At 38.4% G+C, this 17852-nt stretch overlaps 1 protein-coding gene across 3 annotated transcripts in view; it reads right to left on the bottom strand.

Moving 5' to 3' along the window:
- Positions 1 to 17852, bottom strand: part of LOC130912213 (metabotropic glutamate receptor 4-like) — a 355496-nt gene that overhangs the window by 224174 nt on the left and 113470 nt on the right. The window lies entirely within an intron of this gene.

Raw genomic sequence — 17852 nt, 5'->3', positions numbered from 1 at the left:
TTTAGGTATGTGGAACGATTAAAATGTGTTTGGCTGTTGTTTTATTCCGGTTTTACCCCGATCCTAAAAGTTTATGTGGTGTTTCAGTAGGGTGTGACAAAATATCGAAATGGTTAGATATCATGATACTTTGCATCATTAAAAGGTTTATCGATACGCTTATGCCAAGAATCGAGATATCATTTTAAAAAGGTGTCAGTGTTAAAAAAATTTTTTTTAAATAATGAGGAACCAACAAGTTGCTATCAAAATCTTCCACCATTTTAGTGTCTCAGTTAACTCTATGGCTGCCATTGACGGTGCTCGACGCCCAATCCATTAAGACTGGGAAGGGCGAATGAACGTTTGCTCATTCGAAACCAGAGCATTCTCAGTCACTCTTTCTGATTTTTGGGGCATTGACAAGTCACTTTCTGTTCATTTTAGGGCAATTACCGGCCACTTCCTGTTGAGTTTGAGTCACTGCTTATTCATTCCAAGGTCACTTCCTGTTCTGTAACCCAAAATCACCAGGAAGTGACCCATAAAATGCCCCAAAATCATCAGAAAGTGACTGAAAATCAACAGGTAATGGCCTGAAAGAACCCAAAATTACCTCGTTGCCTGGCGTTGGCTGCCACTGATGGCCATAGAAGTGGTAGGGGCCGTTTGAAGTGGGAGGGGTTCATTTACTGCCGCCCTCCCAGTTCAAATAGCTTGGACGTCTATTACAGATAAACTTACAGCAGAAAGATGAAGATAGCTTGTTTTTCTGTTTATTAGTTGTTATGAAGACTATCCTAGAAAGATTTCCTGACCAACGTATCGATAATTGTTGTATCGCCATATCGTGAGATCATGACTACTGTGAGCTTTGCATCATAAATCATATCGTATCTTGAGGTACCAAGAGGTTCCCAACCCTACATTTCAGTAGTGCTTAGAACTAATTAGGGCATCTAAATGTAAAACGGGTCTCTACTTACGGAATTTGCACGTTACGAACCTACTACTAGAACCAATTAATGTCTTAAGTAAAGGTACCACTGTAAATCAAGATGTTAAGCTTTTACTTTGGAACACATTAACTTTTCCAATATAAGCTATAGGGAAATGCAAAAACCTTAACATACATAAATTTAAATGTCTCATGGAGGTCATATTCGGCCTTTAGGGTCCAATAAATTGATAAGTGCGCATTGAGAGCAGGGGTTTACACTTTTTTTTTTAGCTCCTGTAAGCTTTTAGTGTAGGCTGACGGGGTAATCCAATAATAGTTCATTCTCAACACCGTGCAATGTAGAGAAGAATTCTGGTTGGGTGGAAGGCAGTGAGCCACCATGCCACATGCCCTCTGCCTCTGTGTGTAATGAGGGATGAGAGAGACGGATGGAACTTTACAGAGAGCACAGCAGGAGCAACAACCCCATTTCTTTATGCCGAGGGAACCTATCCACCTTTCTCCTTCATGTCTGCGGTGCCGAGCGACACACAGGAAAGACGTGTGCGCATTGACTGTTCAGGCTTCTGCATTATTTACAAAGCTTCTGGGTTTAAACTGCACAAGACCACATACCACCCCCCCAGCCCCAACTTCCCTCCTCTTTCTCTTTGTCTCAGCAAGTCAACTTCAGCACCTGAAAAATGGGCTTGTTTTCTGACTGCTGATGGCATATGCCTCATGCCATGTTAGTAATACTCAGGTGGGAGGAGTCGCCAAAAATAATGACTCAAGTAAAAAGTGGAGGTCCAAATAATTGCTTTAGTCTGAGCGAGTCCTGTATTTTCAAGGCTATAAATCGCACATCTTTTCATAGTTTGTCCAGGTCTGCCACTTGCATTCAGCTGTGACTTATATGTTTTGTTTTTTCATACCGACAGCTGTGAAGAAGTCGCTCTAGTTGTGTCCTCTACTTTCAGAGTTGGCAGGGTTGTTCAAAGTTGATACTGAAGGATTTATTAGATTTGGTTTTGATTGGAGTGAGATCTAGAATTTGGTAAGCAATGTGTGTTGCGGTGTTCATGCTTAAATTATTTGAATAACTGCTAATGTTACATTATCAGATTTCTACTGTGTTTAGCATGTTGTGCTCCATTTTTTTGTTATTACAATACATAATGTATAATGTTTGATCTTGATATGCTTGACAGCAAACTGTTTGTGGGCTTTCTTGTGTACCGTCTTCAGAAGAGGCTTCCTCCTGGGGTGACAGCCATGCACACCAATTTGATGTAGAGTGCGGCGTATGGTCTGACTAACAGGCTGACCCCCCACCTCTTCAATCTTGGCAGCAATGCTGAGAGCAGTCTTGTAACGAGTCACGTGACATTTTGGAGGAAAAATGACAAGCAGTACTCAATTTGGACATTTAGGGATGTAAGTTTTTTCAAAGGGGTGTACTCACTTTTGTTGCCCAGGGGTTTAGATATTAATGGCTATATATTGAGTTCTTTTGAGGGGGAAATAAATTTAACTCTATTATATAAGCTGCACACAGACTACTTTTCATTGTGTCGAAGTGTAATTTTGTCAGTGTAGTCCCATGAAAAGATATACTTAAATACTGTATCTGCAGAAGGGTGTACTCACTTTTGTGATACACTGTACATGAAACAGTAAAGTTTGGAAAGCCAACTGCCACTTTGTAATCGCGAGAGACACGTCTTTTGGCCAAAAATGGTGTTGTTGCTTTTGCAATCAGATCACATTTTCTATGGTAATTTTTGGACACTCAAATGAATTTGCCACACTAAATGGAGGCCTACAGATATCAAACCCTTCTAAGAACACTCCCAGACACTTTAAGTGCCTACAAAAGGATAACAAAAAGTCTTAAATAGCATTATTATGTGAATTAGAATCATATTTTGAGACGACTCGACTATATACAACAATTTGGCAAAGCGCAGATGACGAGAAATTAGTCTTTTAATCTGCCGTTTAGCCACGCCCACCATTATGGGGCTCTAGCATCCCCAATAGGAGGAGGACGTCGGCAGGGTCATGGTCTCATCTGATTTAGAATTCAGCCCATTAAGGGGGAATTATTCAGAACGGGGAAAAAGAGAGCCGCAAAATGTGATTCTTTCAGTCTCTCTACTCCAATACTTTTACAGGATATTCTTTTTAACGAAGTATTTTTTTCCCCACTTGCTAAATAAATGGTATGGTCATGACAAACAACAGTCTTGTGCTGAATGGAATATAAAAATGCATTTATTCATTACGACATGGCAAAATTACTCCATAATGGTCAAAGCTGTCCACTTCTTGCACCTCCCAAACTATATTTTATGCAACCTGAGTTAGTCCGGCTTTTGTCATTTTCTTGCCCTGGCTTCGGAGAGCGTAAACAAACCAGGAAGGAGGCGTGACAGCTAGCCGACATGCTAACCCGAACCGAATAATGTTTGAAAGTCTTATTCTCGGCTTTTGAAGTGAAAAATCACACAAAACTACCCTAGAACATGTCACACGGTGGCAGGGTTGTCGATTGTCTTCGCCGATCGGCAACCCGCCCGGAGGCGAGAAAGTTACAGCTGGTCGGACGCTTCCCCTGCTGCGGGCAGGAGAGCTCGTTTGCCAGGGAAGCATCTGGTGAATGACCGCCTGACAAACCGGCTGACGTCGGAGGAGCTGCCACATGGTCAACACGAATATGGCGTAAAATAATGCTTTACTACATGGCGAAGACGTAAACATTGAGAGAGCGGCGTGCAGTTGTTGTGCAGCTAACATGTCAGGATGCGTCTGAAGAGAATTTTTCTACATGTCGGTTCATGATCAAACGTAAGTAAAAATATTCCTATATTTTAAAAAAGTTTGTAGTGTTTATTTTGTAATCGCTGTATTCATTTTTTTAACACAAAGTTGCAATTTCTGATGGGGTTGAAAATTTGACAGAACACAAGGCACACAAAGAGGGCAATTGCCGACTATAGAGGGGGGGTGCGACAAGCCGCCGGTCCTTGGCCGGGTGGCATTCTTGGTGGACAATCAGCCACAAAATGCAAGCTACCTCCATATTAAAACGTGTGCCAGGACGTTTGTATTATGTCAGATGTGCCATCTGACATAATACAAAACACAATGTTTACTCACTTCCTCATAGGTCCAATGGTCCCACAGTAGTCGGGCTTGTTTTGGCCAATATCCACGGTGAATGGGAACCTTTTGAAACCCAAAAAGGCTCACACGCCTCTCCCTGGTGCAGCAACAATTTTCTGCAGCACATATGGCTGGCGTGATGCGAAAAATAAACGTATTAATCCACAAAATCTGCTGGATGCTATAAAGCAATGCTGTATCTTGAGATGCTGACCCGGGTGACGTCATATTCGCATTCCTCCTCAAAACAGGAAGTTATTCATGGCGCGGGATTAAAAAAAATGAAGAAATTAAACAATCGCTTCCGCACACATCCAAGCAGTCCATTTCATTTAGGAGCATAAAATACAGCGTGAAATATGAAATAAACATGCTTTTTGGTGTCAGAGGCACTTTAAAGTACAATTGTGTAAAATTTAGTCAAAATCCACCTAGCGAGTTCGGCGTCCATAGGGAACGAACACACACAGACAGACAAGCAAAAGTTCCATTTATATAGAGTGGTACATCGACATACAACATCGACATCCGATGTAAAATTTGACTAATCATTTGATGAGATGCTCGAAATACGCCGATTTATGACAACATCACAATTTCATTGTTTTCCCGCAAGACAGACGCACAGTGGATTTTCCTGTGAGAGGAATCAACATGGGTCCCAACAAGGTTAATGCAGGTGGTGAAAAAAGGTGATGCGTGGTGTGCGAATCAGTGAACTGGCTCGACAATATGTCTACGATCTCGACGGTCCTTCTCCTACCTCAGTTTTCCAGTCTTCATAAGGTAATGTGGCAATTATTATTGTTGTAACATTGGCAAGGAAATCGCCAGCTTCGTCAGATTTTTAACCATTTATTTTAACTTGTGCAACACAACACAACTACAGTCCACCGTAGCCGACACAACCAACAAAACTAGGGCTGTCAAAATTATCGCGTTAACGGGCGGTAATTATTTTTTTCTAATTAATCACGTTAAAATATTTGACGCAATTAACGCACATGCCCCGCTCAAACAGATTAAAATGACAGCACAGTGCAATGCCAACTTGTTACTTGTGTTTTTTGGAGTTTTTTCGCCCTCTGCTGGCACTTGGGTGCGACTAATTTTATGGGCTTAAGCACCCATGAGCATTGTGTAATTATTGACATCAACAATGGCATGCTACTAGTTTATTTTTTGATTGAAAATTTTACAAATGTTATTAAAACGAAAACATTAAGAGGGGTTTTAATATAAAATTTCTATCATTTGTACTAACATTTATCTGTTAAGAACTACAAGTCTTTCTATCCATGGATCAATTTAACAGAATGTTAATAATGTTAATGCCATCTTGTTGATTTATTGTTATAATAAACAAATACAGTACTTATGTACCGTATGTTGAATGGATATATCCGTCTTGTGTTTTATCTTTCCATTCCAACAATAATTTACAGAAAAATATGGCATATTTTATAGATGGTTTGAATTGCGATTAATTATGATTAATTAGTTTTTAAACTCGATTAAAAATTTTAATCGTTTGACAGCCCTAAACAAAACATGAAAATTGAAAGTAAAAACTATAACGTACCTCTCTCACTCTGGAGTGGTGTGGCTCAGTGGTAGAGTAGCTGTCCCCCAACCCAGAGGCTGTGGGTTCGATTCCCTGCCCTGATGAACTCGCCGAAGTATCCTTGAGTAAGATAGTGAACCCCACATTGCTCCTGGTGCTGCATCACCAGTAGGTAGATGATGGCAATGTAGTGTAAAGCGCTTTGAGCACCTTGAAAGGTGGAAAAGCGCTATACAAGTATAACACCATTTACCATCTCACTCTGTCATCAGTAGCGCGATGTGTTCAGGAACAGCATGCAAAACACAACTGCCACATTAGAACTCGATTCGTTCAATAATAATAATTTGTATTGTGTTTATGATTTATTTGTTTTGCCATGTGTAATTGTTATTTGTAATTGAAGCAGCAGTCTTTCTTAAGGATTTACCAAGGTTTGTGGACTGTGGAACGAATTAATCGAATTATTATGTATTCTTATGGAAAAATCCCGCTCAACAAACGATGATTTCGACTTACAAACCAGGTCTTGGAATAAATTAAATTCGCATGACATGTATGCATGACAGTATAGATATAGATTCACTGCCATTTGCCATTGACGTCAAACCAGTTTAACTGACCACACAACAACAACATATCCCCACCCTCTTAAAATGAATACCATATGCCAAAAGTCTTTTTTTTTTTTTTTTTTACAAAAATGAGTAAAATTGTTAGTAACTATCAAAAATGGTATCAAAAAATGTTTTTTTTTTTGTGTTTCCTGAAAAATCTAAAAAGATGGTTACTTTAAATAAATCAGTTAAGTAAAATGAAATGAGCACCAACACAAGCGTAGTCTTCATGATGAGTAGCTAGATGTTAATTATCAGGTTTCAGTGCCATTGATGGCGAAAAATATCCACTCCATTTCGGCTGGAGCCCCACCCAGTCAAAATGGATTGGACATCTATCGCTGTCAATGGCAACCAATAAGGTTTTTTATTAAATGACTTTAAAGCAGTTGCAACTGTAGAAAATATGTCGATCTGTTTCCTTAGTTTCAGTGTTGTAAGTGGTAATACGTTAAATTACTATGTGGTCAGTCTAAATACTGTTCATTTTTAGCCCAGATCTGGTTTGTCTCTCACCATTAATGGCAGCAAATGAGTTTAACTGGTAGCTTGCCTGTAATTGATTATTTTTTTGTCTAATCGGAGAATCTCTTTTTTTGGGGGGCTTATCGGAGAATCTCTTTTTAGAGGTGCATAACAAGCCTTTGCCCTAATTGCATCGGCCTCCGCTGCCAACCATTAACTATGTGGCGCATAAATGGCCAAACTGGTGTAGTCAGAGCTAGACTTAAGGGTTCAAAGAAGGAGCTTTCATCCCCAATCCCTCGGCATCAATTACATAACAGTATAGTAAAATATTCATAACACACTACCAGGATGGACTCAGGCCTACTCCAGAGTGCTGAACTAACACTTTGTCGACAGCCTCTCACAGGAAAATAAAGAAAAGGGCAAAAGTTTAGAAGCTGGCAACACAAAGCCAATTACAGTGGACACATTAATTATCCCCTCATGAATATAACAACCAGCTAAACAAAAAAAACAAATGGAATGAGTTGGAACCCTAGATTACATTTAATGAATTTAAATATGTGCTCTTTGTGCATGAATTTTGAAATATGATGAAGCAGCTTGAACAAAGAACCAAAACATGGCACTGAAGCAAAATTCTATGACATACTCGTTATTGGTTAAAGGTGCACAACATAGATTGGTGGCGAAAACTAGATCAAAATATTGACGAGCACAAAATGCCCTCCCCCAACGGGTTGCCAGAATAGGGCTTCACATCAGCGAACCTGCAGCAAAAGAATTTTAAGTAGCAGGCGACAAGTCGTCAGCAAAAGGTATATCTTATTTTCAATTTTCATGCAAGATGTTTTCAGAGTAATAATGCCAACATTTAGTAATGACGATTGAAAGAGCCGTAATACGATGTTTTGCTCTATCCATTTTAATTTCAGTGACCGACTAAATATACTGTATACACGCGACTTCAGTCAATGGATCCACATGCTAAATAATGTAGCAAAACAATGGCAAATGAATGCATATACTGCTGGCCAAAAGTATGGGCACCACTGCAATTCTGTCAGATAATGCGCAGTTTCTCCCAGAAAATTATTGCAATTACAAATGCTTTGGTAGTAATATCTTCATTTATTTTGCTTGCAATGAAAAAACACAAGAGAGAAAAAAAAAATTAAATCATTATCATTTTACACAAAATTCCAAAAATGGGCCAGACAAAAGTATTGGCACCCACAGCCTAATACTTGTTAGCACAACCTTTAGAGAAGATCATTGTGAACAACCGCTTCCGGTATCCAGGTTCTTACAATGCTCTGCTGCATTTTCAGACCATTCTTCTTTGGCCAACTGCTCCATGTCTCTGAGATTTGAAGGATGCCTTCTCCAAGCTGCCATTATCAGATCCCTCCACAGGTGGTCTATGGGTTCTATGTGTTCATTCAGACGCCGACGGATAGTATGGGTTGACACTGTTGTACCCTCGGACTGCAGGACAGCTTGAACTTCTTTGGATGTTAGTCGAGGTTCTTTATCCACCATTCGCACAATTTTTCTTTTAAATATTTTATCAATTTTTCTTTTCCGTCCATATCTAGGTAGGTTAGCCACAGTGCCATGGGCTTTACACTTATTGATTACACTGCACACGGTAGACACAGGAACATTCAGGTCTTTGTAGATGTACTTGTAGCCTGGAGATTGCCCATGTTTCCTCAAAATTTTGCTTCTCAAGTCCTCAGACAGTTCTTTGGTCTTCTTTCTTTTCTCCATGCTCAATGTGGTACACACAAGGACACTGGACAGAGGTTGAGTCAACTTTAATCCATTTTAACTGGCTGCAAGTGTGATTTAGTTATTGCCACCACCTGTTATGTGCCACAGGTAAGTAACAGGTGCTGCTAATTACACAAATTAGAGAAGCCTCACATGATTTTAATAAAGGGTGCCAATACTTTTGTCTGGCCAATGTTTTGGAGTTTTGTGTAAAATGATAATGATTAAAAAATGTTCCCATTCTCTTTTGTGTTTTTTCATTGCAAGCAAAACAAATGAAGATATTACTACCAAAGCATTTGCAATTGCAATCATTTTCTGGGAGAAATTGAGCAATATCTAACAGAATTGCAGGGGTGCCAATACTTTTAGCCAGCAGTGTATCCTTGTTTTGCTTCACTTTTTGTCTTTGAAGGCTTTAATATTTGTAATGATGTGTTTTTTTTTTAACTTGCATTGTAGCTATAATTTAGACTGTTTGTCCAAGTTAGCGCAATCTTAGTTTATGGGGAGTACCGAGCTGTGGCAACCCAGGCGAAGACTAAAACTGGTTTTGTGATTGGCTAGTGCCTAGCAAATCATCTTTTAAAGTGAGAAAATCTCCGCTTTACCGCTGAGAGCCATTTTAGAAATATTTCAAAAAAACATTTTTCTTTCATCTCTATTGAAATATTATGGCCCTTTCGTGAATAATTGAAGTGCAAATCCTATATTGTGCACCTTTAATAACTGGGTAAATTACATTAGAACTGTATAAAGTTTGGTATTAGATTTCTCAGTGGTGTTGGACAAAATAAAATAAATAAATGACTTGAAAAAAAATATATATATGTATGTACCGTATTTTACGCACTATATCGCGCACCTAAAAACTTTAAATTTTATCAAAAAAAAAAGCGCCTTATATATGGATCAATATTGGTTAATCATGGCATGACATTTCCTTTAGCGCAGCACCATCTAGTGTATGCATAACGCAACTCAAACCACTACTACGACTACTACTACTGTGCGTTATAATGCAGTGCGCCCTATCTATGAAAACAGTTTTAAAACAGGCCATTCATTGAAGGTGCGCCTTATACTCCAAGGCGCCTTATAGTGTGGAAAATATGTTGTATATATATATATTTGATGCCGGTGAAAGCAATAAATGTCCAATCCATTTCGACCGGGAAGGCTCCCAGCGATTATCTGTTTAACACCATCAAAAACAACCACTGAATTAAAGATTTGTTTTTAATATTCAAACAACATCTACGCTTACATGGACACATTTATTCGGATGAAAAGCCTTGAATGTATTAATGAGATCCAAACATTTATTCTGGAAGTTTTAAAAATGTTCAAAAAACGAAGGTTTGAATCGAACGGTATATAACCTGAACCAATTACACATGAAAGTATAGATCAATACAGATTTATTTTGCGTTGATTATTTAGCCTATGTCCCATCCCAAGAAAAAAAGTGTACATGCAGGTTATGCTGTTATATTGTCCCTACCAATGGCGAGACCAAACCTAGGCCCTTGGTATGTTGCCCGTCTATTTCACTTTAAGAAAAAGTTACACTTCCACAAGGTTTAACAAACATGAAGTATTATATACATTAATATATTTATTATTCAAAAACAATTAGCTCATTTATCTTTGCTCTTGCTTATGGTTAAGTGGTTTGGCAAACTGCTGTTATTGACAGAACAAGAAGGAGTTTGGAGCCATCATATATTAAAAAGTCCATATTGTCATCATGTAGGATCAGAGAGCAATAATAAATTAGAGTATACATTCAAGCTGACTGCTCAGGAAACGTGCTGAAAGATGCAGTATCTTACTTTTCAATTCAGAAGAGGGAAGTGGGGAGCAGTGAGACATCCTCCCCACTCAGAAGAGTCCTAATTATGGTTTTATGTGACTTTAATGATAGAGGGGGGAAAAAAACAAAAAAAACGGAACCTGCTGTCTGAGCTATGCCGTATAAGTGCACAACCTTGAGTTTACTTATTAGTCAATACCATTTTGGTGTGCGCAAAAGAGGGTGTGTAATTGCAGCAGAGTGGTTCCTGTTGGGTCTTGCTGACTTTTGCGCTCTGCTAATCAATTGTATGAAAAAACTGCAACGTGTAGTGTGCAGTCGGGGACTTTAAGGTCTTTACTGCTGAACTAAATGCTATGAAAAGCACAAACCTATAATTACAACTGAAATTTAATTCAGTCGTGTCCCCTGGGTGCTTTCAGGTGGCTAACTTAAGCAGTATGAATGGGGAAATGATAACAACATACACAATACACCGCAATAAGCCAAATATATGCAATAAACATACTGAGCCCTCTTTTCATATGCCGTCAATTTAGACCTGCGCAAGACTATGCTAAGTGATAGGTTTATTTGCTTGGTGTGACAAAGTAAGAGCAGACCTACCCAGCAGATCACCGGCCGATGCGCAATAAAATATGCTTTTGGAGAAGGACTTCCACCCCGATTGTGACCCCTGTCAATCCTAATCTAAATATGGCAAATGAATGGATTTGTGCAATGACCAGCAGACAAAATTCTTTCTGTCTTTGATGGAGTAGAGAAAGTACAGCTTGTGTTCATGAAATTGTCCATTGCAGCTTCTGTTTTGGTACAGACTGGTCTACTAAATTCCAAATAGCAAGCAATATGGTCTTTGCTAGCAGGAAAATATACTTGCACACAGCAGCTCACAGACACATGAAAATAGAGCCAAATTGATGAATACTTCTGTGGATGAAAATTGAACATTATCATCTTTAAATGTAAAGATAGTATTGTTGATACAACTATCATAGGTGTGTTGTGACACATTACATTTACTCCGTTACATTTACTTGAGTAACTTTTTTGAGAAAACTGTCCTTCTAACATTAGTTTTCCCATACCATAGTTTTTACTTAAGTAGATTTGTGAAGAAGAAACCTGACTCTCACTCCGCTACTTTGGGCTGCATTGGAATCGTTACATTTTCCTCTTCATTTTACACATTAGATTTGACTTTATTTTTCTCAGAGCAGCCGACAGCGGCTCTATCAGTTTCACGAATGAAATGTTGCAACAATAATCACATGACTCCATTATGTCAATCAGATGTAACAATAAAGTTTACCACACAGGGGTAGACTATAAGGGAAATTAGGGCCAGTGGCTTCTGAAGTTCACTGGCCCCACTTTCAAAACCACTGGCCCGGGTCAACGCGCGTTTATTGCTCCCAATAATCACAAGAAAGAAAAAATTGCATGAATAACATGAATAACATTTTTTTCCTACTAGCTTTTAATGAAAAGTTCAACAAAACAGTGCAAAAGCATGAATCTGGTGCAAATAATCATATTCCAATTCAATAATCACATCCATAATTATTCCATGATCACTCCAGTATAGCCAGTTGTTCTTCAATCTTCTCAGAGTTTTTGCGTTAAAAGGATGTTTATAATTATTATTTTTGTGTAACGTTGGTGTGTAACAAACTGGCGTGTGGCATTAACATATACCCGTTTTAACTTTCCTAACCTAACTAGAATAAACCCAAATTGACTCCACCAAGCAATTACATATATTTAATGTTTTTGGGAAACAAACACAGCTTTCCTGTCGTCCCCTTACCGCTCCCTTGAAATCTCCCCCGGTTCGGTTGTCGTGGCAACAATTCAAGTCAAAGAGATAACTAAAGCAATTTAGGGCTGTCAAATGATTAAAATTTTTAATCGAGTTAATCACAGCTTAAAATTAATTCATCGTAATTAATCACAATTCAAACCATCTCTAAAATATGCCATATTTTTCTGTAAGTTATTGTTGGAATGGAATGATAACACACAAGACGGATATATACATTCAACATACTGTACTCAAGTACTGTATTTGTTTATTATAACAATAAATCCACAAGATGGCATTAACATTATTAACATTCTTTCTGTTAAAAGGATCCACGGGTAGAAAGACTTGTAGTTCTTAAAAGATAAATGTGAGTACAAGTTATAGTAATTTTATATTAAAACCCCTCTTAATGTTTTCGTTTGAATAAAATTTGTAAATTTTTCAATCAAAAAATAAACTAATAGCACGCCATTGTTGACGTCGTCGAGTGGGACGTCGCATGGGCTCCAAAAGTGACACCACAAAGTATCAATGGCGAGTTTTAAATTAACTAGAGATCTAGCCAACGAGTGCGTTTTGCCCCTCGACTGACGCCGTAGTTTCCGGGTTCATTGTACCTTATGTTCATTTGAGTGTTGAGTTCACAACATACGAGACCTCTGATAGTTTGTATATTGTGAATAAATATCGCCATCTAGTGTATTTGTTGAGCTAAACGAAATGTTTGAATAGAGTTTGACCAAAGTCTGAGTAAGTTTTATGTGTATTTTGCCTAGCTATTTTGACTGGGAATGCCAGTTCTCTTTGCATTGAGCGCTTCTCTTTTTGTGAACATTATTATTATTTTTTTTTATGAGCGATAGGAATATTATTTTTCTTGTGCTTTAACTAAACGATAGTGTAGTGACTGAACTGTTCCGCCCAAATGCATGATGGGCCATTGGGCAACCATGAGTGTCAGTGATGGCTGCAAATACTGTATATGTTCTGCGCTGTGTTCAATGAAGCGTGTTAAGAAAAAGATCATCTCCTGTCATTCTTCCCCACGTCGCTCACCACAATAGTTACGTTTATTGTGAAAGAGTTGCCAAAGCTTATGCCAATAAACGGCGCGGTCCAATGAATGCCTGTGTCCAATCGCAGTTCTCTGCCTCTTAGCTCTCAATGTGCAAAAAAAACGGCGTCATTGTAATCTGTTTGAGGCTATGCATGAGCGGGTCATTCCGCGCATGCGTTAAATGCATCAAATATTTTAACGTGATTAATTTAAAAAACTAATTACCACCCGTTAACGCGATAAGTTTGACAGCACTAGCAATTATGGCTACCAGTTTTCAAGCAAGACCGTAGTTATGACAATATTATTTTGTCATACAACATTTGTCTATGTACATACATAGACTTCATAATATACATTTTAGAGAATTTTATAGCCATTATAAATTTTGTTATACTTATATAAAAATAATTAATCAGGATTTAATAATGGAACGAATTTGAATTTTTTGATGCCGCTGCTCATGGAGACTCATATATGCTTAAGGTAGGTGCCTGTTTTGGTTTTAGGTCGGTAGCAGCTTTGGTTTTGAAAATATTTGAATTTGGAAGTTTTTGAAAATAGGCCCCCTACGGATCGGCCCTGCGCCCTGTGTCATATCAATATATTATGAAGTCCATGGTTCATATCACACGTTTCATACTTTAATGTTGCTCTAACTTACTTATCTGTATATGTGGGCATTAATATGCACACCTCAGAGTATTTTTTTTCACTGAATCCTTTTTTACTTGTATCTAAGTACATTTTATGGATAACTACTTTGATTTGAGTAATATTATTTTGAAGTAATGCTACTCTTGCTTTAGTAAAACTTTTGGCTTCTCTACTCATCCCTCAAAACTATTCTAAAGTTAGCTGGACCCCCCCCCCCCCCAAAAAAAAAAAAAAAAAGAAAAAATGGTGCTACGATGCGGTGTTTGTGAGAAACTCTCTTCTTCTTATGCTAGTTCGTCATTTGCATGTGTAGCCATTGTCATCAAAAGGGCTTAGAACTGCACACGTCTTCACATTTATGAGGACTACTTGCACCGATATCTTGTTGGGTGAATAATTTCTGAACTCTATTAGTCTATGGTACACGGTTTTCATCTCTTATCAAATCCTTTGTTCCTAAGAACACTCTGTCTTGTGCAGCTATTGCTCACAGTGCAGCTGAGTGACCTTTTAAAAGATAAAAGTCAAGCTAGTTTGTTCCCAATATGGCCATAGTAATCGGAACACCGAGCAACACACTGGCAAATTTCTCCCAATAAAATGCCAGTTAAGTGACTGAAGTCTTAGCACCACCCTGAAAATGAACTGTCCCTGGTAGGCTGGCCAGCACTGTGTCTTCCTGGCATCGATAAAATCAATCTTTGTTGGAATGGTTGCAATAGAGACATGAGAAAGCGACAGACTTTTCTGCTACGACCCCTTGCCTGCAAGCAAAGGTGAGTGGAATAAAGTTGTACTTGTTTTGGAATAGAATAGAATAGAATAGAATAGAATAGAATAGAATAGAATAGAATAGAATAGAATAGAATAGAATAGAATAGAATAGAATAGAATAGAATAGTCTCAAAGGACTGGAAATTGGACTGTCTCTTTAAGGCAGTACTTCTCAAATAGTGGGGCGGGCCCCCCCAGGGTGGTGCGCAGAGCGATGCTGGGGGTGGCGCATGTGACTTCGGGGAACATACTTTTTTGCCGTACTAGAATATAAATGTAATTGCACACCCACTCAGTGGGTGGCAGTGCCGCTCTAATTTTTTATTTTTTCAGCGTGTGCCCAGTATTTTTGAACAAAACAAGAGCACACAGCAAAGAGCACTGGGGATCTGAACAGCTAAGACAAGGAATTATGACGAAGCGTATGTAGCAGTTAGCTTTTGGCTTTGACTTTTAGTACAGTAGGAGACGAGGAAAGACCAGTCTGTTTACTTTGTCTAAAAATGTTCACAGCGGACAGCAGGATTTTTTTTTTTTCAGCAAGTGCCAAATATTGCCAACAATCCTCCCACTTTGTCAGTGTTACATCAGTAAACCAGCGAGCACTGTCAGCATCATAAAAGGTGGAATACCAAGTTGCTCAGTGTAAAATAACCCCACACCATAGCAAAGGAGCTGATACTGTCTGCAGCAAAGAAAAAAACTGTCCCTCAGTCAATGACACTGTTGTTTTGTTCTATTAATTTTTGTTTTTTCGGTCTAATTGTTCAACATATTGTCCTCATGAGTTAATGTAACTAATCAATTTGAATTGATTATTATTTTTGGTTTGTACTAATTTTATTTGTCATTATCAAACAGTCAAAAAATGTATCTTGAGTGTATTTTTACAGAATGGATGTGTTGTTTTTTTACACTTTATTGTAAGTTCATCTATATTACTTTTTTCTTTGATATTAAAAAGAACACAATGTTATGCAGAGGTGTACTTATAATAATAAAAAAAATTATATACAAATGATAGTACAGTATATTTACAGTGGCGGCAGAGAGTTGGGGGGGTGCTGAACGTTTATATCTTCTTGCAGAGAGGGCGGGGCGTAAAAGAAAATAATTGAGAAGCACTGCATTAGAGCAATGTGAATTAATAAAAGAAACAAAAAAACATGGCTGAAATAATTACGTAACTACATATTTATTTGTATTAAATTAATAGCAACCTATTCCAAACTAGCAAGGGTCAACAAAACATGTTTCTAATTCTTTACTTTCGAGGTGTCTTTGCTGCTGCAAGTGGTAAATTTAAAACAACAACGACAATATGAATAGGTCTTCTTGTTCATACTGTTGCTTACATTACAACAGGGCACACACACTACAAAGCTAATTTTATGTTTGGCAATTAGCAAATAAATTGTGGTTATAGCCTGCTTTAAACCTCCATTGTTGTTATAACAGTGTGTTTGTGTGCCCATACTCAAACAAGGGAGCCTACAGTTTTCTTGGAGCTTATTCACTTTCTATTACACACACTCAGTTTCACTTCGTCCAGTTTAGTTTCTAATACATATTTTTTGTGTGCGTTTATTTTGATTCTTATTAGTTTTTGGTAACCAGCAACATTTTCCCAAAGTAGCAGTTCTGGTACTAAACATGCAAACACATGAACCTTGAGCTGTAATCATGTAATGTCCATAACTACCCGCGGCCCCTTTAAGAGATGCTCTGGACATGTGGGCTGACATTGGGGAAGCGAGGAAGTGTATTGAGAGAGAATGAGCTGTGATCTAGTGATAGCAGTGGCATTCGGGTAAATTAGAGTTGCACAGAGACAAAAGCTATTCCACGAGAGAAATAGTTAAGCAACTGATGTTTAGGGGGCCACACACATACACATAATGTTTTACCCTTGTGTAGGGGCATCAGACGGGCGCAAGGAGCGGGTGTGGATGGAAGCTATTTTACTGTGCTGCTCCTGCTGCAAGTAATGTGCCACCTTTGTGTCCGCGTTGCAGTTGGGCACACAGGAGGGTGTGTGTTTCCACATTTGGAGGACAGAGGATGCACAGTGATTATAGCTTTGGCGCTTGGGACGATGATCATGAATTAATAAACTTGATAGGGGCCCGTGTTCGGTTATGAGGGCAAGGGCAAGTGCTTGAGGACCACCTGGCGTCTTTGTGTGCACACCAGTGATGTCTCTACATCAGCATGGGCTCGAGATCTTAAAGTTCACAAAATTTAAAATGTCAGATTTTTCCGTTGTTATAATTGGAAATAGGAGCATCCTTACTATCCATAATGTGAAAAATGAAGTTGAAAAACAAATTAGAATCTTTGGTGCAGGAAATAAAAACTATTGCTTGCATAAATATTTACACCCTTATTACAATACTCTATCATTCAATCAGCATGGGACATATTGACTGGCTGAGTCATTCCAAAATAATATTCCCCTTGGGAATCCATTCTTTTTATTTTTGGGGAATGTGCTTTGGGATGCGAAAGTGCCTAAATAAAGGTGGATGTTTTCTGCTGAATTGAAAACATCCCCGAAGCATGACACTGCCCCATATTTGTGAATGAGTACATGCAACTGTGTGTGTTTGTTTGTTTGTTTGTTCTTTTGGTGATGTCATTTTTGTTTGTTTTTTTAAATCATTTTTTTCACCTTTACCCTGTCCATGTCACATATGTCATGCCTTCCCAACCTCTTTGACCAGTTTTGTTTGCTTCTTTTCTTCAGTTTTGGTGGGTTTCAGCAATGCCACCGTGGTTCATCGACAGGAAAGCTTATACAGATGATGATTATCAAGATGCACTACTTTTTACTTACAAACGCCAATGAAAATAATGCCCTTTGGTTTGAATGCATCTGTATACAGTTCACATTTAGGTGTTTCTGTATTTTTGTTACTTTTTTTTTTTTTTTTTTTTTAATTATTATCATTTTGCAAACAGCATGTAAGCAGGGGTGAAAGTTGGCCAGAATGGTCCTGGGCGCCCTTCCGGGAAAAGATTCGGTAATCTGCAGGAATTAGGAAGGAGAGGGCGAGAGGTTGAGCTGCACAGACTCCTCCTACTGGTACAGGGGTATGGGTCATTTGACCCACCATGGCTCAAAATGACAATTTTCTTTCCTAGAGCCCAGTGAGTGTTAAAGACTGTCATAACAATTAAGCAAAACATAAGCTAAATTAATTCAACATCTACCTTAATAAGTTTTTTT

The sequence above is a fragment of the Corythoichthys intestinalis genome, chromosome 2 (genome assembly GCF_030265065.1).
Source record: "Corythoichthys intestinalis isolate RoL2023-P3 chromosome 2, ASM3026506v1, whole genome shotgun sequence".
NCBI lineage: Eukaryota > Metazoa > Chordata > Actinopteri > Syngnathiformes > Syngnathidae > Corythoichthys > Corythoichthys intestinalis.
Note: the sequence above shows the minus strand (reverse complement) of the source record. Positions and strands in the feature narration are given on the sequence as shown.